The 27,785-nt window shown below is 41.9% G+C and overlaps 1 protein-coding gene and 1 long non-coding RNA gene across 2 annotated transcripts in view; one reads left to right on the top strand and one right to left on the bottom strand.

Annotated features, from left to right (window-relative positions):
• Window positions 1–27,785, bottom strand: part of ATP13A3 (ATPase 13A3) — a 154,061-nt gene that overhangs the window by 92,260 nt on the left and 34,016 nt on the right. The gene's annotated exons all lie outside the window — the stretch shown is intronic.
• On the top strand, window positions 6,878–21,426 carry LOC122455955. The gene is made up of 2 exons (XR_006274497.1): window positions 6,878–6,925; window positions 18,672–21,426. It is a non-coding gene; the product is annotated as an uncharacterized LOC122455955 (long non-coding RNA).

Below are 27,785 nucleotides of genomic sequence, written 5' to 3'. Positions count from 1 at the left end.
TCCCACGTCTGCCAGCACCCAGGAGACATACGGTGACGGTGAGCTGAGCGGGCTCCATGCTTGCCATTGTATGGTGTCTGCACGGGTAACCCAGGAAAAAAGGCGCAAAACGATTGTCTGCCATTGCTTTCACGGGTGGGAGGGGGAGGCCTGATGACATGTATCCAGAACCCCCCACGACAATGTCTTTTGCCTCATCAGGCACTGGGATCTCAACCCAGAATTCCAATGGGTGGCGGAGACTGCGGGAACTGTGGTATAGCTACCCACAGTGCAATGCTCCAGAAGTCGACACTAGCCTCGGTACTGTGGACGCACTCTGCCGACTTAATGGTCTTAAGTAGGGACACACACAATCGACTGTATAAAATCGCTTTCTAAAAAATCGACTTCTATAAATTCGACCTAATTTCGTAGGGTAGACATACCTATAGTGATCAAAGCAGCAATCAAAGAGGACCATCGTCCTAGTCCTCAACCATGATGACTGTGTCAACGAGGCCAACTAACAACTCTTTCACACCACTTTAATTTTGAGTTAAAGAACTTGAAAAGCCCTTTCTACAATTCACCAAGAATTTAAGGATATCATCAAATCCTTCCCCAAACAAATCCAACAGAAACTCTACAAACTCACCCCCATGAACCCACGCCAAGGACCTTCTATATGTTTCCCAAGATACACTTCACTGCTGTAGCACTTTAGTGTGGACACTCACTACAGCAACTGGATGCTTTCTCCCATGGCTGTCCTTAATTCAGCTACCCAAGAGGTGGATTCTTCCATTGACCTAGCACTGGCTATACCAGGGGTTAGATTGGCTTAGCTATGTTACTAAGGGGTGTTGACTTTTCACACCCAAGGGACCTTAGTTGGGTCAACTTAACTTTTTGGTGTAGATCTGGCCTTCCTGAAGGAATATCAGACTCATAGGAACCATTCTCGAACCACTCACCACACAGAGGGCCAGTTACCTCCAGGATACAACCAACTTCCTCCAGAAAGCAACATTAACAACCTCCCTCAGAACACTATCCTTGCCATCATGGATTTCACCTTCCTATACACCAACATTCCTCACAATGGAATTGGTGCCTACCTCAAATATCCACAAGATAATATACAACACTCAGATATCTACCCCAAATAACCACCAAACTCATCCATTTCATCCTCACCCATAATAATTTACATTCATTAACAAACACTTGGTCCAACCCATGGGAACAGCCAGGTACCAGGATGGCGCCTCAATACGCGAGCCTCTTCATGGAACATCTCGAGGAAGAATTTCTGGACATATATGCCACAAACCCAACGATATGCCTGAGATACATCAAAGATATTTTTCATCCTCTAGACAAATGACCTAAACTCCCTCAGAAATTTCCACCACAACTTCAGCAACCACACTCCACCACCACTCCCCCACACTCAGGGGCCTTGGACATAGGTGTAGTTTGACTTCTATTTTGGAGGGGGGCAGGGGCCAGTGGGGCTCGAGCCACCTCCGCATGGCAGGTCCAGGGAGGGAGCGCCACCTTCATCCCTAACTGAAACTCATCCAGTGCACTAAATGCCCCAACAACAACTATGTGGATGAAACGACACAATCACTATGCTCTCAAGTGAACTTACACAGAAAAATGAGATAAGACAAAAACATCATATTACCCCTGAGCGAAAAATTTCCACAAAATAATTACTTCCACATCAATCTCTCGGTCCTCATCCTCAAAGGAAACGTGCACAACACCTGCAAAAGACAAGCCTGGGAGCTTCAATTCATAACCCTGCTAGATGACAAAACCATGGACTCAATAAAGATACTGGATTTATGGCTCACTACAACAATCTGAAACCCACTAACCTTCCTTTCTCCTACAACTGTGGAGGTGTTAACTGCCCACTGCACCTTGAATGGTCTCTTACAACATGCATTAACTCCTTATTTGTTCCACCTTGTATTTAGCTACGCTATAAACTTGCATTGGTATAATTACATTGCTCAGACATGTGAAAAAGCCACACCCCCGAACCACACAGTTATACCAACCTAATCCCCCGTGTAGACCGTGCTATGTTGACTGGAGGGCTTCTCCCATTGACATAGCTACTGCCTCTCGCAGAGACGGAGAACCTATGCCGATGGAAGAAGCTCTCCTGTTGGCATAGTAGCATCTTCCCTAACACTCTGCTGCTGCTGCACCACTGCAGAGGTTTAAGTGTAGATCTTCCCTGAGTACTTTTCCCAGACCTGAAGAAGAGATCTGTGTAAACTCAAAAGCTTGTCTCTTTCACAAGCAGCAGCTGGTCCAATAAAAGATATTACCTCATCCACCTTGTCTCTCTAATATCCTGAGACCAACATGGCTACAACAATGCTGCAAATAACTATAGTCAAGTTTTTTTTGTAAGCATAATGTCAAAGACGTTAAGGAGATACTTTTTAGTAGAAGGCTTTGTGAATGTTTACGGGAAATCTCTTCCATGAACAGCAGGTGGCATAAGAGACAGCATGAAGATGCTTGTTTGAAAATTCAGCAAATGGGTGATTTAGGCTGGCATCGATGTCAGAGCAGAAGCAGGGGTTGATGTCTTGCTAACATATAAAAGATGAGAGGCGGGATGGGGATAGGACACGAAGGGCCTATGCACATAAACGACTCAAAAGGAGAAGCAAATGCCAGTGGAAAGACACAAAGGGGAGGTGATCTGGTCAAAGCAATGAGAGAGGAAACTTATTTGCATCAGCATTTTGAATGCCTATAAATGAGGTAATGACTGGATTTGTCAAGATTGAACATAAGGATGTTGTAGTTATCAAGACCTGAAATGAAGGCATGAATGAGAGATTTAGCTTTGCAGGCAGTGAGGGAAAACTAGACTTTAGAGATACACCAGACACTCGCTAGAACACACGTCTATACAGCACAAAATCGCATATAACGCGGTCGCGGCCATGAATCACAAATTTAATTATTTTAATTGGAATTCATTTTAATGCGGTCCCCGCATTAACGCGGTACCACGCATGGATCCCAAATCTCGCGTTTTAGCAAGGGTCCGGTGTATTATGAAGAAAGAAGCTGCAAAATTTAAACAAGGCCTGGGTGTGAGGATTTAGAGATAAGGCAGAGTAGAATATAACAACCACATTATGAGCCTATAAGTCAGGGAGAACAGTGATGTTGTCTATGGTGACTGAGAATGGAGGGAGGGAGGGAGGGAAAGATTAAGGGCTCTTGTTTTGGGCAGGTTGAACTTTAACTGATGTCTGGACATCCACAAGGAGATTTCAGAAAAATAGGCCAACAACTTAGTTTGGATTGAAGGATACAGGTCCAGAATGGAGTCATCAGTATAGAGATCATAGCTGAAGCTGTGTTTTCAAATGGGATCACTGAATGTGATTTGGATCTCTTTCTAAACGTGGGGAGAGGGGTGATTTAAGATATTTATGCGGCCTCCATTACTGAAGTATCAGAGCACCTCAATCTTTAATATATTTATCCTCACAATACTCTTGTTCAGTATGGTAATATTATCAACTCCATTTACAGATAGGGAACTGAGGCACAGAGAGACTAACTGACTTATCCCAAATTACACAGGAAGACTGTGGTGGAGCAGATAAATGAACCAGAGTCCCAAGGCCCAGATCAGTGCCCTAACCGCCGGTCCATCCTTGCTCTCTTGGATCCAAATGGACTGAATAGGATGTTGGTATTCTGAAGGTTATTAAAAATCTTCTGAATTCAGTAAAACATGGGGGAGGAAAGCAATGACATGATAGTGTATTCCAGTTGTTGGAAAATTGGCACATTTCTTGGCTGCAGAGGTCAAAAGCTAAAGAATTACTCCTAGATTTAATGAACATAAAGAACAGGATGGTTCTGAATAAAACAAACTGATGGGTGTCCAGGTGTTGAAAGCAACACTCCTCAAGAGCCAAGGACATGAAGTCATTAAAAGTCTTGCAGATTTCTAGATAGTATTCTAGAGACTGGACAGGCTCCAAATATTGAGGACTGAATATGTTTCTCAAGGATACAAAAAGTAGAGATGTTCTTGAGTTTTGTAGAAATTTCAGACATGGTTCTGACTACTTTCCTGCAAAATATGTAACCTACCACCAGCCACCAAATGCTACAAACAGCCATTACTAGATTTTATTCCTGTTTAGGTCCCATAAGATTACTGCAAATATCTGAGGACAGTTTTAGCAAACTGAGTACATTATATAAAACATATAATGAAAGACCTACTGAGAGACAGAAAAAATTTGGACCTGCAGCAGGAAAATGGATGCATATGCAAAAAACTAATTAGTGCTCAGTTCCTATGCCACAATGGCTGTTCAAACTTTTGTGAAATTCAAAACTACAAATTGATGTCAAGTTCTAAGTAAAGGCAGTCATGAGCATCCAAAGATGGCATCTTTGGCATAACAGGTTGACTGTGGTAAAAGGTCTTCTGGAAGTGCCACGTTCAGGTTCTTAAAAGAGATCAAAATGCTAGGCTGCACCTGAATAGGCTGTAAAGCTGCTGAACCAAATCTATTGTTCTGTAACTTCATGGGGACTGGGATGGAGGGTAGGAGCTAGCAAAGGAAAGCTGCCATTTAATCTTAAAGGAGGGAAAGACTATTCCTCACAACACTTCTCAGAAATCAGTTCTCGCAATCACTATATCATGGTCGTGGCGTAAAATATGAGAGTGCTTGCACACCCCACAGAAAACGGCTTTAGAAGAGGGTTCTGCCACTCACACCAGTGGAAATCCCACAAACGGGAGCACAGAGCCCCTCGAAGGACACCTGGTACAACACTTGAGTTGGGATGAGAGGGAGTTGGGAAGACAACATGAAAATAATTATACTAAAAGGTACTTCATGAGAAGTTTTAAGTGTTAGAAGTGTGTCTAACTTAAGCAAGGTTTTCTTCATATTTCCAATACTAGAATGTTATAGTTAACATTATAAATTAAGCACCTCCTATCAATGAGGTATAGAATTAAAAAAATAAAATGTATTTTCATATTAAAATAAAATGAGTCCATCTAAACATTTAAGCAAAATCAATTAGGTGCTTAAACAAGTGAGAGCTTGACAGTAATAAATACAGAGCCACCAGTGTGGACACTAAAATACAGGTATGGAATAAAACAGACAGTGATCCTTCAATACTTCAAAGCACCACTGACACCAGATCAGAAAACCCATTCGTGAAATCCCTTATAGGTCACAGTGGCCTATTCACAGAATCACAGACTTTAAGGTCAGAAGGGACCATTATGATCATCTAGTCTGACCTCCTACACAACGCAGGCCACAGAATCTCACCCACCAACTCCTGTAACAAACCCTTTACTTATGTCTGAGCTACTGAAATCCTCAAATCATGGTTTAAAGACTTCAAGGTGCAGAGAATCCTCCAGCAAGTGATCCGTGCCCCACGTTGCAGAGGAAGGTGAAAACCCCCCAGGGCCTCTGCCAGTCTGCGCTGGGGGAAAATTCTTTCCCGATCCCAAATATGGTGATCAGCTAAACCCTGAACCTGTGGGCAAGACTAACCAGCCAGACACCCAGAAAAGAATTCTCTGTAGTAACTCAGATCCCACCCCATCTAACGTCCCATCACAGGCCATTGGGCATATCTACCACTAATAGTCAAAGATCAATTAATTGCCAAAATTAGGCTATCCCATCATATCATCTCCGCCATAAACTTATCAATCTTTGTCTTGAAGCCAGATATGTCTTTTGCCCCCACTGCTTCCCTTAGAAGGCTGTTCCAGAACTTACTTCTCTGAAATTCGTCTAATTTCAAGTCTAAACTTCCTAATAGCCAGTTTAGATGCATTTGTTCTTATATCCATATTGGTACTGAGCTTAAATAATTCTTCTCCCTCCGTGGTATTTATCCCTCTGATATATTTATAGAACGCAATCATACCTCCTCTCAGCCTTCTTTTAGTTAGGCTAAAGAAGCCAAGCTCTTTGAGTGTCCTTTCATAAGACAGGTTTTCCATTCCTCGGATCATCCTAGTAGCTCTTTTCTGTATCTGTTCCAGTTTGAATTAATCCTTCTTAAACATGGGAGACCAGAACTGCACACAATGTTCCAGATGAGGTCTCACCAGTGCTTTGTATAACGGTACTAACACCTCTTTATCTCTACTGGAAATACCTTGCCTGATGCATCCCAAGACCACATTAGCTTTTTTCACGGCCACATCACATTGGTGATCAACCAATATTCCGAGGTCCTTCTCCTCCTCTGTTGCTTCCAAGAAATGTGTTCCCAGTTTATAACAGAAATTCTTGTTATTAATCCCTAAATGCATGACCTTGCACTTTTCACTATTAAATTTCATCCTATTACTATTACTCCAGTTTACAAGGTCATCCAGATCATCCTGTATGATATCCCAGTCCTTCTCTGTATTAGCAATACCTCCCAGCTTTGTGTCATCCAGGAGCTAGGATTCACGATGTGACGGAGAGACTGCTGAGACTCATCGAGCCCTTGGATCGCTACCCCTTCCTGCTTCTCCACGTGGGCACCAATGATATTGCCAAGAATGACCTTGAGAGGATCACTGCAGACTACGTGGCTCTGGGAAGAAGGATAAAGGAGTTTGAGGTGCAAGTGGTGTTCTCGTCCATCCTCCCCGTGTAAGGAAAAGGCCTGGGTAGAGACCGTTGAATCGTGGAAGTCAATGAATGGCTACGCAGGTGGTGTCGGAGAGAAGGCTTTGGATTCTTTGACCAGGGGATGGTGTTCCAAGAAGGAGGAGTGCTAGGCAGAGACGGGCTCCACCTAATGAAGAGAGGGAAGAGCATCTTCGGAAGCAGGCTGGCTAACCTAGTGAGGAGGGCTTTAAACTGTTTCATCGGGGGAAGGAGACCAAAGCCCTGAGGTAAGTGGGGACGTGGCATACTAGGAGGAGGCACGAGCAGGAGAATGCGAAAGGGGAGGGCTCCTGCCTCATACGAAGAAAGCAGGACAAAAAGCAAGTTATCTCAAGTGCCTATATAGAAATGCAAGAAGCCTGGGAAACAAGCAGGGAGAACTGGAAGTCCTGGCACAGTCAAAGAATTATGATATGACTGGAATAACAGAGACTTGGTGGGATAACTCACATGACTGGAGTACTATCATGGATGGATATGGTTCAGGAAAGACAGGCAGAGCAGAAAAGGTGGGGGAGTTGCATTGTATGTAAGGGAGCAGTATGATTGCTCAGAGCTCCAGTATGAAACTGCAGAAAAACCTGAGTGTCTCTGGATTAAGTTTAGAAGTGTGAGCAATAAGGGTGATGTCGTGGTGGGAGTCTGCTATAGACCACCGGACCAGGGGGATGAAGTGGATGAGGCTTCCTTCCGGCAACTATCGGAAGTTACTAGATCACAGGCTCTGGCTCTTATGGGAGATTTCAATCACCCTGATATCTGCTGGGAGAGCAATACCACAGTACACAGACAATCCAGGAAGTTTTTGGAAAGTGCAGGGGACAATTTCCTGCTGCAAGTGCTGGAGGAACCAACTAGGGGCAGAGCTCTTCTTGACTTTCTCCTCACAAACCGGGAAGAATTAGTAGGGGAAGCAAAAGTGGATGGGAACCTGGGAGGCAGTGACCATGAGATGGTCGAGTTCAGGATCCTGACACAGGGAAGAAAGGAGAGCAGCAGAATATGGACCCTGGATTTCAACACAGCAAACTTTGACTCCCTCAGGGAACTGATGGGCAGGATGCCCTGGGAGAACAACATGAGGGGGAAAGGAGTCAAGGAGAGCTGGCTGTATTTTAAAGAATCCTTATTGAGGTTACAGGGACAAACCATCCCGATGTGTAGAAAGAATAGTAAATATGGCAGGCAACCAGCTTGGCTTAACAGTGAAATCCTTGCAGATCTTAAACACAAAAAAGAAGCTTACAAGAAGTGAAAGATTGGACAAATGACCAGGGAAGAGTATAAAAATATTGCTCGGGCATGCAGGAGTGAAATCAGGAAGGCCAAATCACACCTGGAGGTGCAGCTAGCAAGAGATGTTAAGAGTAACAAGAAGGGTTTCTTCAGGTATATTAGCAACAAGAAGAAAGTCAAGGAAAGTGTGGGCCCCTTACTGAATGAGGGAGGCAACCTAGTAACAGAGAATGTGGAAAAAGCTAATGTACTCAATGCTTTTTTTGCCTCTGTCTTCACGAACAAGGTCACCTCCCAGACTCCTGCACTGGGCAGCACAGCATGGGGAGGAGGTGACCAGCCCTCTGTGGAGAAAGAAGTGGTTCGGGACTATTTAGAAAAGCTGGACGAGCACAAGTCCATGGGGCCAGATGCGCTGCATCCGAGAGTGCTCAAGGAGTTGGCGGATGTGATTGCAGAGCCATTGGCCATTATCTTTGAAAACTCATAGTGATCGGGGGAGGTCCCGGCCAACTGGAAAAAGGCTAATGTAGTGCCCATCTTTAAACAAGGGAAGAAGGAGGATCCTGAGAACTACAGGCCAGTCAGCCTCACCTCAGTCCCTGGAAAAATCATGGAGCAGGTCCTCAAGGAATCAATTCTGAAGCACTTAGAGAAGAGGAAAGTGATCAGGAACAGTCAGCATGGATTCATCAAGGGCAAGTCATGCCTGACTAATCTAATTGCCTTCTATAACGAGATAACTGGCTCTGTGGATGAGGGGAAAGCAGTGGACGTGTTGTTCCTTGACTTTAGCAAAGCTTTTGACATGGTCTCCCACAGTATTCTTGCCAGTAAGTTAAAGAAGTATGGGTTGGATGAATAGACAATAAGGTGGATAGAAAGCTGGCTAGATTGTCGGGCTCAACAGGTAGTGATCAATGGCTTCATGTCTAGTTGGCAGCCGGTATCAAGTGGAGTGCCCCAAGGGTCGGTCCTCGGGCCAGTTTTGTTCAATATCTTCATTAATGATCTGGAGGATGGTGTGGATTGCCCCCTCAGCAAGTTTGCAAATGACACGAAACTGGGAGGATAGGTAGATACACTGGAGGGTAGGGATAGGATACAGAGGGCCCTAGACAAATTAGAGGACTGCGCCAAATGAAATCTGATGAGGTTCAACAAGGACAAGTGCAAAGTCCTGCGCTTAGGACGGAAGAATCCCACGTACCGCTACAGACAAGGGACCGAATGGCTCGGCAGCAATTGTGCAGAAAAGGACCTAAAGGTTACAGTGGACGAGAAGCTGGATATGAGTCAACAGTGTGCCACTGTTGCCAAGAAGGCCAATGGCATTTTGGGATGTATAAGTAGGGGCATTGCCAGCAGATCGAGGGACGTGATCGTTTTCCTCTATTCGACATTGGTGAGGCCTCATCTGGAGTACTGTGTCCAGTTTTGGGTCCCACACTACAAGAAGGATGTGGAAAAAATGGAAAACGTCCAGCGGAGGGCTACAAAAATGATTAGGGGACTGGAACACATGACTTATGAGGAGAGGCTGAGGGAACTGGGATTGTTTAGTCTGTAGAAGAGAAGAATGAGGGGGGATTTGATAGCTCCTTTCAACTACCTGAAAGGGGGTTCCAAAGAGGATGGATCTAGACTGTTCTCAATGGTAGCAGATGACAGAACGAGGAGTAATGGTCTCAAGTTGCAGTGGGGGAGGTTTAGGTTGGATATTAGCAAAAACTTTTTCACTAGGAGGGTGGTAAAGCACTGGAATGCGTTACCTAGGGAGGTGGTGGAATCTCCTTCCTGAGAAGTTTTTAAGGTCAAGCTTGACAAAGCCCTGGCTGGGATGATTTAGATAGGGATTGGTCCTGCTTTGAGCAGGGGGTTGTACTAGATGACCTCCTTGAGGTCCCTTCCAACCCTGATATTCTATGATTCTATGATCTGCAAACTTTATTAGCACATTTCCGCTTTTTGTGCCATGGTCAGTAATAAAAAGATTAAATAAGATTGGTCCCAAAACCAATCCCTGAGGAACTCCACTAGTAATCTCCTTCCAGTCTGACGGTTCGCTTTTCAGTGTGACCCTCTGTAGTGTCCCCTTTAACCAGTTCCTTATCCACCTTTCAATTTTATATTGATCCCCATCTTTTCCAATTTAGCTAATAATTCTCCATGTGGAACTGTATCAAATGCCTTCCTGAAATTGAGGTAAATTAGATCCACTGCGTTTCCTTTGTCTAAAAAAACTGTTACCTTCTCAAAGAAGGAGATCAACAAAGAAGGAGTTGATTTGACACGATCTACCTTTTGTAAAGCCATGTTGTATTTTTCCCAATTACCATTGACCTCAATGTCCTTAACTTCTTTCGCCTTTAAAATTTTTTTCAAGACCTTGCATACTACAGATGTCAAACTAACAGGCCTGTAGTTACCCAGATAAAAAAATGTTTTTTTCCTTAATTAAAAATAGGAACTATGTTAGCAATTCTCCAGTCATACAGGACAACCCCTGAGTTTACAGATTCATTAAAAATTCTTGCTCATGGGCTTGCAATTTCATGTGCCAATTCCGTTAATATTCTTGGATGAAGATTATCTGGGCCCCCCAATTTAGTCCCATTAAGCTGTTTCAGTTTCACTTCTACCTTGGATATGGTAATATCTACCTCCTTATCCTCATTCCCATTTGTCATGCTACCATTATCCCTAAGATCCTCATTAGCCTTATTAAAGACTGAGGCTAAGTGTTTGTTTAGATATTGAGCCATGCCTAGATTATCCTTGACCTCCCCTCCATCCTCAGTGTTTAGCGGTCTCACTTCTTTCTTTGTTTTCTTCTTATTTATATGGCTATAGAACCTTTTACTATTGCTTTTAATTCCCTTTGCAAGATCCAACTCTACAGGGCTTTTGGTCTTTCTCACTTTATCCCTACATGTTCTGACCTCAGTACGGTATCTTTCCTTGCTAATCTCTCCCATCTTCCACTCCTTGTAGGCTTTCTGCTTTTTCTTAATCACCTCTCTAAGATGCTTGCTCATCCAGCTTGGTCTACAACTCCTGCCTATGAATTTTTTCCCCTTTCTTGGGATCCAGGCTTCTGATAGTTTCTGCAACTTTGACCTGAAGTAATTCCAGGCTGCCTCCACCTTTAGAGCCACAAGTTTTTCAGTCCAATCTACTTCCCTAACTTATTTCCTTAATTTTTTAAAGTTAACCTTTTTGAAATCAAAAACCCATGTCACAGATCTATTTTTGTTTATCCTTCCATTTAGTTTGAAATGAATTAGCTCATGATCGCTCAAACCAAGGTAGTCCCCTACAACCATTTCTTCTATGAGGTCCTCACTGCTCACCAAAACCAAATCTAAAATGGCATCCCCTCTTGTCGGTTTAGCAACTATTTGGTGAAGCAAAAAGAAAAGGAGTACTTGTGGCACCTTACAGACTAACAAATTTATTTGAGCATAAGCTTTTGTGAGCTACAGCTCACTTCGCCAATGTGATTTTTGCCCAGACAGACTCTGTCTTATCCATTCCATCACTTCTTATTTCTTTAGTCTACCTCATCATTGATATACAATGCTACTCCACCACCTTTGCCTTTATTTCTGTCTTTCCTTAACAGCACATACCCTTCAATACCTGTACTCCAGTCATGACTACTATTCCACCATGTTTCTGTTATCCCTATAATATCTGGTTTCACTTCCTGCACCAGTAGCTCTAGTTCCTCTATTTTGTTACCTAGGTTCTTCGCATTAGTGTACAAACATCTTAATTTTTTGCTGTTTGGCCTCGCTCACATTCTTTACCCGATTAGGCACAGACATTCTACATCCAATATTACCTGTTAGACTGGTATCCACACTGCCCTTCCACCTTACGTCCATTCTTCTACCCATGGCTGTATCCTTTCTTACTTCGTTTTCTACCCTCTAAAAGAGAAAATCTGGTGTGGAGATTACCTGGACATCTCCCAACCATCTCCACCGAATTCCTAGTTTAAAGCTCTCTTGATCAGTTGTCAGAGTAGCAGCCGTGTTAGTCTGTATTCGCAAAAAGAAAAGGAGTACTTGTGGCACCTTAGAGACTAACAAATTTATTAGAGCATAAGCTTTCGTGAGCTACAGCTCACTTCATCGGATGCATTTGGTGGAAAAAACAGAGGAGAGATTTATATACACACACAGAGAACATGAAACAATGGGTTTATCATACACACTGTAAGGAGAGTGATCACTTAAGATAAGTCATCACCAGCAGCGGGGGGGGAAAGGAGGAAAACCTTTCATGGTGACAAGCAAGGTAGGCTAATTCCAGCAGTTAACAAGAATATCAGAGGAAAAGTGGGGGGTGGGGTGGGGGAGAGAAATACCATGGGGAAATGCATCCGATGAAGTGAGCTGCAGCTCACGAAAGCTTATGCTCTAATAAATTTGTTAGTCTCTAAGGTGCCACAAGTACTCCTTTTCTTTTTGCGAATACAGACTAACACGGCTGCTAATCTGAAACATGGGGAAATAGTTTTACTTTGTGTAATGACTCATCCATTCCCAGTCTCTATTCAAGCCTAAATTAATTGTATCCAGTTTGCAAATTAATTCCAATTCAGCAGTCTCTCCTTGGAGTCTGTTTTTGAAGCTTTTTTTTTGAAGGATAGCCACACTTAGGTCTGTAATCGAGTGACCAGAGAGATTGAAGTGTTCTCCAACTGGTTTTTGAATGTTATAATTCTTGACGTCTGATTTGTGTCCATTCATTCTTTTACGTAGAGACTGTCCAGTTTGGCCAATGTACATGGCAGAGGGGCACTGCTGGCACATGATGGCATCTATCACATTGGTAGATGCGCAGGTGAACGAGCCTCTGATAGTGTGGCTGATGTGATTAGGCCCTATGATGGTATCCCCTGAATAGATATGTGGACAGAGTTGACAACGGGCTTTGTTGCAAGGATAGGTTCCTGGGCTAGTGGTTCTGTTGTGTGGTGTGTGGTTGCTGGTGAGTATTTGCTTCAGATTGGGGGGCTGTCTGTAAGCAAGGACTGGCCTGTCTCCCAAGATGTGTGAGAGTGATGGGTCGTCCTTCAGGATAGGTTGTAGATCCTTGATGATGCGTTGGAGAGGTTTTAGTTGGGGGCTGAAGGTGATGGCTAGTGGCGTTCTGTTATTTTCTTTGTTGGGCCTGTCCTGTAGTAGGTGACTTCTGGGTACTCTTCTGGCTCTGTCAATCTGTTTCTTCACTTCAGCAGGTGGGTATTGTAGTTGTAGGAATGCATGATAGAGATCTTGTAGGTGTTTGTCTCTGTCTGAGGGGTTGGAGCAAATGCGGTTATATCGTAGAGCTTGGCTGTAGACAATGGATCGAGTGGTATGATCTGGATGAAAGCTAGAGGCATGTAGGTAGGAATAGCGGTCAGTAGGTTTCCGATATAGGGTGGTGTTTATGTGACCATCGCTTATTAGCACCGTAGTGTCCAGGAAGTAGATCTCTTGTGTGGACTGGTCCAGGCTGAGGTTGATGGTGGGATGGAAATTGTTGAAATCATGGTGGAATTCCTCAAGAGCTTCTTTTCCATGGGTCCAGATGATGAAGATGTCATCAATGTAGCGCAAGTAGAGTAGGGGCATTAGGGGACGAGAGCTGAGGAAGCGTTGTTCTAAGTCAGCCATAAAAATGTTGGCATACTGTGGGGCCATGCGGGTACCCATCGCAGTGCCGCTGATTTTAAGGTATACATTGTCCCCAAATGTGAAATAGTTATGGGTGAGGACAAAGTCACAAAGTTCAGCCACCAGGTTAGCCGTGACAGTATCGGGGATACTGTTCCTGACGGCTTGTAGTCCATCTTTGTGTGGAGTGTTGGTGTAGAGGCTTCTACATCCATAGTGGCTAGGATGGTGTTTTTAGGAAGATCACCAATGGACTGTAGTTTCCTCAGGAAATCAGTGGTGTCTCAAAGATAACTGGGAGTGCTGGTAACGAAGGGCCTGAGGAGGGAGTCTACATAGCCAGACAATCCTGCTGCCAGGGTGCCAATGCCTGATATGATGAGGCGTCCAGGATTTCCAGGTTTATGGATCTTGGGTAGCAGATAGAATACCCCAGGTCGGGATTCTAGGGGTGTGTCTGTGCGGATTTGTTCTTGTGCTTTTTCAGGGAGTTTCTTGAGCAAATGCTGTAGTTTCTTTTGGTAACTCTCAGTGGGATCAGAGGGTAATGGCTTGTAGAAAGTGGTGTTGGAGAGCTGCCTGGTAGCCTCTTGTTCATACTCCGACCTATTCATGATGACGACAGCACCTCCTTTGTCAGCCTTTTTGATTATGATGTCAGAGTTGTTTCTGAGGCTGTGGATGGAACTGTGTTCTGCATGGCTGAGGTTATGGGGTAAGCGATGCTGCTTTTCCACAATTTCAGCTGTTGATCAGTTGTGCCATCCTCCATCCTAGAAGTCTATTTCCCTCCTTACTCAGGTGAAGTCCATCCCGAGAGAACAGTCGTCTGTCCATGAATGCTTCCCAGTGGCCATACATCCCAAAGCCCTCCTTATAGCACCACTGCCTGAGCCACCTGTTGAGCATCATAATCTTGTCACACCTTTGTTGCCCTTCTCTAGGAACAGGCAGAATCCCACTGAAGATCACCTGAGCATCGATTTCCTTATGCGTCTTCCCCAGCCTGGCATAGTCTCTCTTGATACGTTCCAGAGAGAATCTAGCTGAATCATTTGTTCCCACATGAAGGATAATCAATGGATTCTTTCCCGCTCCCATTAGGATCCTCTTCAGCCTCAGGTCCACATCCCGAATCTTAGCACCTGGCAGACAACACACCCTCCTGTTCTCTGGATCAGCTCTTGTTACAGGCCTGTCTATTCTTCTCAGTAATGAGTCCCCAATTTCATAGACCTGCCTTTTCCTGGTGATGTGGAAGACTCTTCCTCCAGTCTATCCCCTGTTCCATCTGGCCACAAGTCCTCTTGATTCCTACTGTCCCTTGAAATCCTCTGCAACCCATCCCTATCCTCCTGGGGCTCATATTTGGTGTTATCATCTCCATTGACTATTGGCCAAGAGAAGCATAAATTTAGATCCAAACTAAAGGAAAATAGGAATGGACAGTGCTAAAACAACAAACTAGATTCTGTGGCTTGCAAACTTGTGCATAGCATCTGAAATAAATATGTATCAGTTACTTCCTGACCTTTTCATTTTGCACAAGACCAGTGGATCAAATATTTAGGTGGTACCAGCCTCAGCCAGAACAAGGCCTTTGTCATCATCCAATCAGGTCTCAGTGATATTGCCAGATCTGTGAGAGATTCCATGATAGAAAAGTTAGTGTGTCAGCCTTATTTACAACAGGACTGACAAAACCCAAACACAGGCAGGAAGAGTATGAAGACCCCTTTCCACCCTGGCTACCGGAGTACTTCTCCACAGTAACAAGAGGGTCTGCACTGCACCTCTGACTTCCTTCACTACCACACAAACAAGATACACTCACTATGCATGCATGTCTCACGTGGCCAAGCGTCCCAGATAGCATACAACCCAAGTTTCTAGCAGCAGCAAAAACATCATCCATTTAGGTATAGTGAAATGTTTAATGCAATGCCACAGTCTTTAGAAAAGTCTATTTATAAGAACGGAAGAATGGCCGTACTGGGTCAGATCAATGATCCATCTAGCCCAGTATCCTGTCTTCCAACAGCAGCTGGTGCAGATGCTTCAGAGGAAATGAACAAAACAGAGCCAATTACTGAGTGATCCACCCTCTGTTGTCCAGTCCCAGCTTCTGGCAGTCAAAGGTTTAGGGATGCCCAGAGCATGGGGTTGCATCCCAGTCCATCTTGGCTAATAGCCATTGATGGACCTATCCTTCATGAACTTTCCTAATTCTTTTTTTAACCCACTTATACCTTTGGCCTTGCAGCCCAAAGAGCTAACTTAGTATTTTATTTAACAGTAATGCAAGATACCTATAGGCCTATATCCTGTAACACATTAACTTAAGCAGTTAGTAAAAGGCTTTGAGGTTGATGAACTTCAGCATAAATACCTGGCCAGGAGTCATTCTGAGTTTTGGGGAACTGGGAACATTGTGCTTTGGGGGGCTGGAGGCAGCAGTCTGTACAAAATGATATCAGGTAACTGCAGGAACACTGAACTGATACTAGGCCTGGATATTTTAGGACAGAAACGTTGACAGATGCTTAACCATGAACTTGTCTTAGGAATGATTTGATATATACAATAATAGGTTAAGATCATTAATATACTAACCAATAGGACAAGGACACCCCAACATTATTATGATGAGGAATATGGACAAAGGAGGCTGGGCATTTCTATGAATATTCATAACAGCCCCCAGTCCCGATAATAGGTCAGACCATCATTAAATGGGAGATTTGGACCATAAGATTCATTTGGCATGCCAGGGACATAGCAGGACCTTTGTCTCTTACCACCAGATCCCCAAGAAAGGGTGTGAACATATGTGAGTAATTATAACAAGATACTACCTTAACTCTACACTACTGCTATCTTTTTATGTGGTTTGGATGGAACATTTGAGTCTTTACTAATTGTACTAATAAAATTGCAAAGTTTTCCTTTGTCCTCAGTGTGAGTGTCTCCATTGTGCACATGAGGGTTCCCAACCAGACACTGAACCTGATAACCATGATTCTGGGCCTAGAACCCTACAGTCCCCAGCTCTTTAATTAGTAATTAACTGGAAATCAATAATAATCAATAACCACTACAGAATCAGGCAACAGCCTTCACAACATCTCCTGGCAAAAAGTTCCATGCTCTGACTATGCAGTGTGTGAAATAGCACTTCTTTAAGTTTGTTTTAAAGTTGCTGCCGTTAATTTCATCAGGTGACCCCTAGTTCTTATGTTATGTGGAATAAATAACACTTCCTGATTCACTTTCTCTACATTATTCATGATTTTTTTAGACCTCTATCATATCCCCCTGCCCTGAGTCATCTCTTTTCTAAACTGAACAGTTCCAGTCCTTTTAAGCTCTCCTCCATTGGAAGCTGGTCCAGACCCCTCATCATTTTTGTTGCTCTTCTCTGTACTTTTTCCAATTCTAATATATCTTTTTGGAGACGGGGTGACCAAAACTGCACACAGTATTCCAGGTGTGGGTGTACCATAGGTTTATATAGTGGCATTATGGTATTTTCTATCTTATCATCTATCCCTTTCCTAATGGTTCCTAACATTCTGTTTGCTATTTTGACTTCTGAGGCACGTTGAGCAGACATTTCAGAGAACTATCCATGATGACTCCAAGATCTCCTTCTTGAGTGGTAACAGCTAAATTAACCTCATCATTTTGGAAAACATAATCCTAACTATACATACAATGTGCATTACTTTGCATTTATCAACATTGCATTTCATCTGCCATTTTGTTGCCCACTCTCCATTTTGAGAGAGGCCTTTGCAATTCTTCACAGTCAGCTTTGGACTTATCTGTCTTGAGTAATGTAGTATTGTCTGCAAACTTTGCCACTTCACTATTTACCCCTTTTCCAGATCACTTATGAATATATTGAACAGCACTGGTCTCAGTACAGACCCATGGGGGACACCACTATTTACCTCTCTCCACTCTGAAAACTGACCATTTATTTCTACCCTTTGTTTCCTATCTTTTAACCAGTTACTGATCCACAAGAGGACCTTCGCTCTCATCCCATGACTGCTTAGTTTGCTTACGAGTATTCAGTGAAGGACCTTGTCAAAGGCTTTCTGAAAGCCCAAGAACGCTATATCCACTGGATCACCCTTGGCCACACTTGGATGTTGACATCCTCAAAGAATTCTAATAGATTGGTGACAAAAGCCATGTTGACTCTTCCCCAACATACCATGTTCATCTAGGGTATGATAATTCTGTTCTTTACTATAGTTTCAACCAATTTGCCTGGTACTGGAGTTAGGTTTATCAGCCAGTTATTGCCAGGTTCAACTCTGGAGCCCTTTTTAAAAATCGGCGTTACATTAGCTATCCTCTAGGCATACGGTACAGAGAATGATTTAAGTGATAACTAACATACCACAATTAGTAGTTCTGCAATTTCATATTTGAGTTCCCTCAGAACTCTTGGATGAATACCATCTGGTCCTGGTAACTAACTACTGTTTAGTTTATCAGCTGGTTCAAAAACCTCCTCTATTTACACCTCAACCCAGGACAGTTCCTCAGATTTGTCAATTAAAAAGAATGGCTCAGGTATGGGACTGTCCCTCATAACCTCTGCAGTGAAGACCCATGCAATGAATTCATTTAGTGTCTCCACAATGGCCTTGTCTTGAGTGGTCCTTTACCACATTGGTCATCCAGTGGCCCCACTGATTGTTTGATGGGCTTCCTACTTCTGAAGTACTTTAAAAAAAAAAATCCTGATGAGTAAAACACACAAACTGTTGCTCTTTAAATTCTTTTTTGGCCTGCCTACTTATACTTGACTTGCTATTTTCCTCAGTAGGATTTGACTTCCAATTTTTAAAAGGATGTCTTTTTGCCTCTAACTTCCTCCTTTATTCTGTTGTTTAGCCATGGTGGCATTTTTTTGGTCCTCTTACTGTTTTGTTTTGTATTTGGGGTATACATTTAGTTTGTCTCTCTATTATGGTGTTTTTAAAATAATTTCCATGAGCTTGTAGGCATTTCACTCTTGTGACTATTCTTTTTAATTTCTGTTTAAAAGGAATGAAAGAAAAGAAAAGAAAATTAGTCTTATCAGCAATTTCTGCCTGATCCTGCAGCTGCTGCAGACACAGAATTCCAGTGGGCCTTCTACATACAGGACAGATGGAGAATTGGGTACATAAAACAAAACCTTTGTCAAGTTTTATTATTAAAAACTGCTGCACAACAGAATCATGGAAGAGGGTGAAAGGAAAGAATGTAAGGCCCAAAGACAGACTATGGAAACATTTACAAACACAGTCTTATGAAACTATATTGCAAAAGAACTATACAGCATCTTTTCCAAGTAAAAAGAAACCTATTTCCTCCATTAACTGACTCTGAAATATCTGACAGAGCCTGCAGCTAAATTTAAAATCTTTTTTTTTTCCTTTTAAACTAAGGAGGCTTGATTATATGACAGCTGTACACAAACTCTGAACTGCACATGGTAGGGCTTCAATACCAAAAGATATTTTAAAAAGCATTCCCTGAAACTTGGATTCCACATGCCCCTTCTCTTTGTAGCCACTCTCTTTTATGGGACCTGTCAATTTCCTCGAATCCCTTGCCTATGATGTCCCCAAAGGAAAAGCTGTTTCCAAAACCTCCCTGATGCCTTCTCCAGGAAATGCTCCTTTAGTACAAATGTCTAACCCAGAATTTTTGCTCTGACTTGAAGTAGAATTGATCACCAATGCGCCAATGCTATTTCCATAGGGTCAGTATCAGTGGATGTCCACTATACTGTATGAGAAAAGTAAGTGTTGCTGGTTGGATGTTCAAGAAACTTCAGATCTAGGACTAGAGGTCATCTTCTCCTCACATCCATTATATTCCTTATCACAAGAAGCTGAAATTCCTGTGATGTTTCATCTTCAGAAGGTGCTCTTCTAGTGCCAAAAGGTGCAATGTCAGTCCAATATACTCTGTTATAAATTTAAATTAAATGCCCTTTTTCTTTCGTTTATGGTGCATTATAAAAAAAGGTTGTTTTTAACATCTTGATTTTTGTCTCAAGTTCCAGAGAAAATAATTAAATTAAAATAAAGAGAGGGCAAATGGGACTCTTTCAGAAAGACATTTCTAAACCAAGTAATGCATCTTTACAGAAATTTAAGGCCCTGCCATTTATAATTCTGCAGCGTTTCTTCTGTAGATAGACACCCTTAAATATCATTCTTTATCCCCATAATGTAGAATAAAGGTTTGGTAATGCATACAATTTGTAAGAACTATTCAATTTCAGAATCTTCCAACTACATTTTGAAAGAAGTTAGGGTTATAATTTGTCATGGCAAACAAAGCTTAACGCTTTAGTCAACTAACCAACCCCTAACAATAAGAATGACATAAGAATTTAATGAATACATGGAAATTTTACAAGTACACCAGCTAAGTTTTAACAAAGCCCTCTACTCAATACCCATTTTATCACTTCCCATCTTGGGCTTTTTGTTATAATAATGCAGGCTTTTGTTTCTGTGCTTAGGCTTAAGGAAGACCATTGTATCCAACATATACTAAACCAAAACTGTGTTTATATTTGTCAAATGTATTCTTTGTATAATTATACTTGTCTGTAGGCTGCAATAGAAATTTCAATGTTTATAGTAAAATACATGCCCACAGTCAAGATAATTTTATGTCCTATGTTATATTCAAAACCGTACACATCATTATAACTAAACAAAGTTCTATAATTAATGCTGTACTGAAAACCGCATTTCTAGTGTATCTGCCTGCATATCTTCAGTTTCAAAAACTTTTACTGTTAACTATAACTGTACCTAATAACAACTTGCTAACATTTGTTAGAAAAGTAACTTGGGAAAAACAAAAATAGTTTTATCAACTGGGGAAGTATCTAATTATCACCTGCATTTCTTGAACTCTCATATCTTTACTATTTTAAACTGCAGAAAGTCACATATTAATGCAGATCTATGGTTGAGAAATCCAACACTCAAAGCTAAAAATTCCTAAAGTTAGATTGTTCCCAAATGCTTAGACATATATAGAGGTAGTATTTATTACTGAACCAACTTCTGCTTGCCAAAAACTCTCTCTCACCAACTGAAGTTGGTCTGATAAAGATATTACCTCACTCACCTTGTCTCTCTAATATCCTGGGACCGACACAGCATAGACTTATGTATTTCTATTCCTCTCTTCCCTATTAAATGCATTATTCTCCGCCATCAGATGTGAAGTGTGGCAGAGTAAATGTCATGGGATCAAACGTTAAGAAATCACACTTAAATTCCAAAGGTTAACTACATAGGAAAAAAAACAGTTTTTCCTTAAACGTTCCTGGGGCTGTCTAAAACCAACCACACGTACACACATGCACAAGAAAATCCCCCTCCTCCCCGTTTTTTTAATCCATGGAGCCCGTGAGCACTGCTTGCTTTGACCCTGGATCGTATGAAAGTTTCTTGAATCACAACTGAACAGTTACAAATTTTAATGGCTACCTTTGTTAAGTGACTAAATCAGCAGAGGGATGTCAAGTTTTATCCTTTCCTCTCATGCACATGTGAACTTACCAACTTCATATGTTTATAGGTTTAAAACTACAGAAACTTACCAATCTGATTTGTTTTAATGTTATAATTTTTACAGAACAAACCAAGTATTAAATTTTTAGCTTCAACTTTATGAGTTATCCAACTTCAACATTACAGAAAGGCAATAAGAGACTATATTAAGAAATTGTAGCAGTGGTATAGGCCCATTACTAAATGGAGATGGTAAAATTGTTCATAATGCAGCAAGAAAGAAAAAAAAAGGCAGAAGTGTTCAATAAATATTTGTTCTGTATTTAGAAAGAAGCGGAATGATGATGTATTTTCCAGTCCATTAGTAATGAAGGAAGTTAGACTATATCTACTAGGGATAAAGATTTTTAAATCAGCAGCCTTGGTTAACCTGCACCCAGGAATCCTAACAGAGCTGGCATAGAACATAAGAACGGCCATACTGGGTCAGACCAAAGGTCCTATCATCCTGTCCTCTGACAGCGGCCAATGGCAGGTGCCCTAAAGGGAATGAACAGACAGGTTATCATCAAGTGATCCATGCTCTGTCACCCAATCTCAGCTTCTGGCAAACAGAGGCTAGGGATACCATTCCTGCCCATCTTGGCTAATAGCCATTGATGGACCTATCTTCCATGAATCTATCCAGCTCCCTTTTGAACCCCATTATAGTATTGGCCTCACAACACCCTCTGGCAAGGAATTACAGAGGTTTATAGTTCATTGCATGAAAAAATACTTTCTTGTGTTTGTTTTAAACCTGCTACCTATTAATTTAATTGGTGGCCCCTTGTTCTTGTATTATGAGAAGGAGTAAATAACATTTCCTTATTTACTTTCTCTATACCACTCATGATTTTATAGACCTTTATCATATTCCCCCTTAGTCGCCTGGCAGAGGAGATGTCTGTATCACTTATGAACATTTTTAATAAACCTTGGAATATCAGTGAAATTCTAGAAGACTGGAAGGGAGCTAATGTCACAATATTCTAAAAGGGCAAATAGGCTGAGCCAGGAACTACAGGCCAGTTAGCTTGACATTAAGACAGGGCAAATTATAGGATATATTATAGGATATGTATAGGATTCAATTAATAATGAATGAAAAGATAGGAATACAATTAATGCCAGTCAACATGGTTTTATGGAAAACAGGTCATGTCAAGCCTACCTGAAAAACTTTGAAAGAGGGACCATAGTGAACAAACAGAACCTGAGCTCCCAATATGAGGTGGCAAAAAAGGCTAGTGTGATCGTTGGATGTATAAACAGGGAAGTAGTAAGTAGGAATATGGACAGGATTTTGCCTGTGTATGCAGCATTGGTGAGACCTATACTAGAATGCTGGGTACAGTTCTAGTGTCCACATTTTAAATAGAGCGTTAAAAAATTAGAGAGGGGGATAAGAAGAGTGACAAAAATGATGCAAGGGCTGGAGAAAATGTCTTCCAGTGAAAGACTTAAAGAACTCGATCTGATTAGTTTATCAAAAAGAAGACTAAGAGGTGGCTTGATGACAGTGTCTAAAAGCCTTCATGGGGAGAAAATACTAGGTACTGAAGAGTTCTTTAATGTAGCGGAGAAAAGCACAACAAAAAGCAATGGCTGGAAGCCGAAGCCAGACAAATTCAAACCGGAATAAGCCATAAGAAGTTTTTAACTGCAAGGTTGATTAGCCACTGAGTGGTAGATTCTCCATCTCTGCCTTTCTGGAAGATCTGAATTAGCCAAACAAACACAAGTTACTGGGCTCAATACAGGGGTAATGGGGTGAAATGTAATGGCCTTTGATATACAGGGAGTCCTCGGATTTACGACGCCCAACTTATGTCAGACGACACTTACAACACTTTTCAATTGACTGCCCGTTTCGCCCCCAAGATGCTTGTTTCACCCTTACGATGCTTGATTTACATAAGTTCACTTGAAATCACCTCCTAGTTGCATTATACAGACGCTCCCCAAGTTACGCAAAACCCAATTTATGCAAATCCGCACTTGCGGAAAAAGTTCCGTAAGCTAGAAATAAGAGTTTTGTGGGGGGTGGTGGTGGGGGAGGGGAGGTGTTGGGCGTAATGGTCAGGTATACATTTCCAACTTACGCAAAAATCGAGTTACGCAAGGCGTTCCGGAACGGAACAATTGTGTAATTCGGGGAGCATCTGTACTGGGAGGGAGTGGGAAGGGATCGCTTCTGATTGGCTTCGAGGCAGCAGGTTAGCTTTTTACCAGGTAGGGTTGCCACTTGTTTTTGATTGGCTAAGCTCGGGGCTGGGAGCCAATCAGAAAGCTTGAACAGTGATTGGCTGAGGCTCAGCATGTGTGCAGTTTTCCCTGGCTTTCTGAGCAGCATATGTGAGTTTATATGTTTATCTGAATGCTGTTTACAAAATACAGTGTACAGTAAATACATTGATGTTGCAACATTAGTCATCTGTAATTCATTTAGTACAAAAATCTGGGTTACTGTGGTGAAAACAGTGTATCAAGCCTTAGTTCAGAAACCAATCCCTCCTTCATACCATTGATTCCTATTGGAAAAGCGGTTTCGACTGACAACGCAATTCTGAGGAACTAATTGTGTTGTAAGTCCGAGGACTCCCTGAACAGAATGTCAGACTAAATGATCTTCTGGCCTTAAACGCTACGAATTTTTGAACCTATGAGATACTGAGACGTTCTCATGCCCATTCATCTCAGAGTCAACAACATACCATATGTGACAGTGATGCTTTTAGTTTTTGTATAAAATAATCTACTAGGAAATGAATTGCAGATAATGAGTAAATTTCTGCTTGCCACTGACCTAGTTTGGATTCACACCAATGATCTAGTGGTGAAAAGTCTCCTTCCTAGATATCAAAACAAGCTCAAAGTACTAGCTGAACATCAGCCTATGCTTTAATTCCCTATAGCCATACCACCTCATTTGCAAAAATACCTAGTATTTTAGCAAGACAAGGTGTGTGAGATAATATCTTTTATTGGATTACAGTCTGTTGGTGAGACAAGCTTTCAAGCTACACAGAGCTCTTCCTTAGGTCCAGTAAAGGTATAGAGATGTCACAGCTAAATACAGGATGGAACAGACAACTTAGCATAAGTAGTTAACATGTATTCTAAGGGACCATTCAAGGTGACAGTATTTTAGCATCTATTTGTATCTACATGCTTCCATTGGAATGTATAAACTCATGTTAAAAGCTATTTCTCTTATTTAAATATTGGTGCTCTTATGTGCAAGACAGCAATTAGACAAGGTGAGTGAGGCAGTATCTTTTATTAGACCAACTTCTGCTGGTGAGAGACAAGCTTTGGAGTTCACACAGTTCTTCAGGCCAGAAGAAGAGCTCTGGGTAAACTCAAAAGCTAGTCTCTCTCACCAACAGAAGTTGGTCCAATAAAAGATATTACCTCACCCACCTTGTCTCTAATATTCTGGAACCAACATGGCTACAACAACACTGCATACAAGAGAGCAACTGTCTTTTTGAAACAAGGCTCCATGTATTTAGAAAGGCTGTTAATTTTCTAGCTTTAAAATTGTTTAAGTTACCCTACTGTAAAAGGATTTTAAAGAAAACATCACTATATAATATACTAAGTGTTGTACTTCCAAGGGAATGTTTAATTTAAAATTATCTTGATAAAACAAAAATTTTGGACCAACTAGTTGCAGATCAACAATAGTGTCACAGCCACACGAGGCCATTATTAAAAATAATCTAAAAATAACTCCTAGTTTCCAGAGAGAAGGGAATACTAAACCTCACACACACATATCCCCTACCCCTATAACTTTCCATAGGCTAGGGCAGGAGACATTTCCAAAGTAAACGCCAAGTATACAAACACTGTTATATGGTCTATGTCATCAGTATTAAGAATGTGAAGATTTACATCCCTCTTAATATCATCAACTAGGAGAGTCTTTCCAGAAAAAATGAAAAGTTGGCTGTCCTTACCTCTTTTTCTGAAACAAACACAAATATCTATTTACAAAACACATTCTGAAAATTCCCATAGTTATGCTATGAGACAAGGACCACTTGTAATGAATGTCACCAATTGCCTTGAATAAATTGTGCTCACAACTGTTTACACTGTTGAGACAACAAGAAGTTTAGATGATATCCCTTCAGGGAGATTTTTATATCTATATGTACTACTGACTCTCGGTATACTATTATTTGGTAATCTGTGCACAGAGTAATCATAAAGTCTGACTCAAGTCTTTATGAGTTAATCCTACAAATCATTTCCTAGAACGTACACTTCTTGTGTTTTTAAGAAGTGAAGAGAAAGAAAGCCATCTATGCCCTCTAGTGGGCACCCACACTGTACACTGAAAATATCCCAAGCGGCAGCTAGTTACTGTAATATCAAATACTAAGAAAGCAATCACATAAGAATATTGGGTCACTGGCAATAATCATTAGGATACAAACACCTTAATCTGTACTATGGAACCAATCTTGTTTGTTGTGATGAGCAAACAACCTGGATGTTAGATGGGGTGGGATGTGAGTTACTACTGAGAATTCTTTCCTGGGTGTCTGGCTGGTGAGTCTTGCCCACTTGCTTAGGGTTTAGCTGTACCGCCATATTTGGGGTCGGGAAGGAATTTTCCCCCAGGGCAGATTGGCGGCGGCCCTGGGGGTTTTTCGCCTTCCTCTGCAGCGTGGGGCACGGGTCACTTGCTGAAGGATTCTCTGCACCTTGAAGTCTTTAAACCACGATTTGAGGACTTCAGTAGCTCAGACATAAGTTAGGGGTTTGTTACAGGAGTTGCTGGGTGAGATTCCATGACCTGCGTTGAGCAGGAGGTCAGACTAGATGATCATAATGGTCCCTTCTGACTTTAAGTCTATGATTCTATGATAGGATACATCTATACCGGAGTAAAAGACTCGTGGCATGGCTGAGCTGGCCAGGGTCAGCTGACTCTGACTCACAGGGCTCAGGCTCACAGGACTAAAAATTGCTGTGTAGACATTCAGGCTCTGGCTGGAGCCTGAGCTCTGGATCCCCATGAGGGGGAGGGTTTGAGAGCCTGGGCTTCAGCACAAGACCAGATGTCAACACAGCAATTTAACAGTCCCACAGCCCGAGCTACGCAAGCCAGTCAGCTGACCCAGGGCAGCCACGGGTGTTTTAACTGCTGTATAGACATACCCTATAAGTTAAACCAAAGACACTGCTAAAAACAAAACTGGTTTGTAAGTTTCTAAAGTACATTGGCACAGTTTATAAAAATTAATTAGTGTGGTATTCCAATAAGATTTTAGACACAATTTGCATCTCCATGAGATCTTGAGATATGTGAGCCATAGACATCCTAATTTCTCTGCCAAAGCAAAGAACTATCACAAGTACCAAATGCAACTGTCTGAAAGAACTAGACGATTGTAACACCTATTTTATAAAAAGAAAAGGAGTACTTGTGGCACCTTAGAGACTAACAAATTTATTAGAGCATAAGCTTTCGTGAGCTACAGCTCACTTCATCGGATGCATTTGGTGGAAAAAACAGAGGAGAGATTTATATACACACACACAAAGAACATGAAACAATGGGTTTATCATACACACTGTAAGAACACTTCAATCTCTCTGGTCACTCGATCACAGACCTAAGAGTGGCTATACTTCAACAAAAAAGCTTCAAAAACAGACTCCAACGAGAGACTGCTGAATTGGAATTAATTTGCAAACTGGATACAATTAACTTAGGCTTGAATAGAGACTGGGAATGGATGAGTCATTACACAAAGTAAAACTATTTCCCCATGGTATTTCTCCCCCCCCACCCCACCCCCCACTGTTCCTCTGATATTCTTGTTAACTGCTGGAATTAGCCTACTTGCTTGTCACCATGGAAGGTTTTCCTCCTTTCCCCCCCCTGCTGTGGGTGATGGCTTATCTTAAGTGATCACTCTCCTTACAGTGTGTATGATAAACCCATTGTTTCATGTTCTCTGTGTGTGTGTATATAAATCTCTCCTCTGTTTTTTCCACCAAATGCATCCGATGAAGTGAGCTGTAGCTCACGAAAGCTTATGCTCTAATAAATTTGTTAGTCTCTAAGGTGCCACAAGTACTCCTTTTCTTTTTGCAAATACAGACTAACACGGCTGCTACTCTGAAACTGTAAGGAGAGTGATCACTTAAGATAAGCCATCACCAGCGGGGGGGGGGGGGGGGAGGAGGAGGAAAACCTTTCATGGTGACAAGCAAGGTAGGCTAATTCCAGCAGTTAACAAGAATATCAGAGGAACGGGGGGGGGGGTGGGGTGGGAGGGAGAAATACCATGGGGAAATAGTTTTACTTTGTGTAATGACTCATCCATTCCCAGTCTCTATTCAAGCCTAAGTTAATTGTATCCAGTTTGCAAATTAATTCCAATTCAGCAGTCTCTCGTTGGAGTCTGTTTTTGAAGCTTTTTCGTTGAAGGATAGCCACTCTTAGGTCTGTGATCGAGTGACCAGAGAGATTGAAGTGTTCTCCAACTGGTTTTTGAATGTTATAATTCTTGACGTCTGATTTGTGTCCATTCATTCTTTTACGTAGAGACTGTCCAGTTTGGCCA

The sequence above is a fragment of the Dermochelys coriacea genome, chromosome 9 (assembly GCF_009764565.3).
Source record: "Dermochelys coriacea isolate rDerCor1 chromosome 9, rDerCor1.pri.v4, whole genome shotgun sequence".
Lineage (NCBI taxonomy): Eukaryota > Metazoa > Chordata > Testudines > Dermochelyidae > Dermochelys > Dermochelys coriacea.
Note: the sequence above shows the minus strand (reverse complement) of the source record. Positions and strands in the feature narration are given on the sequence as shown.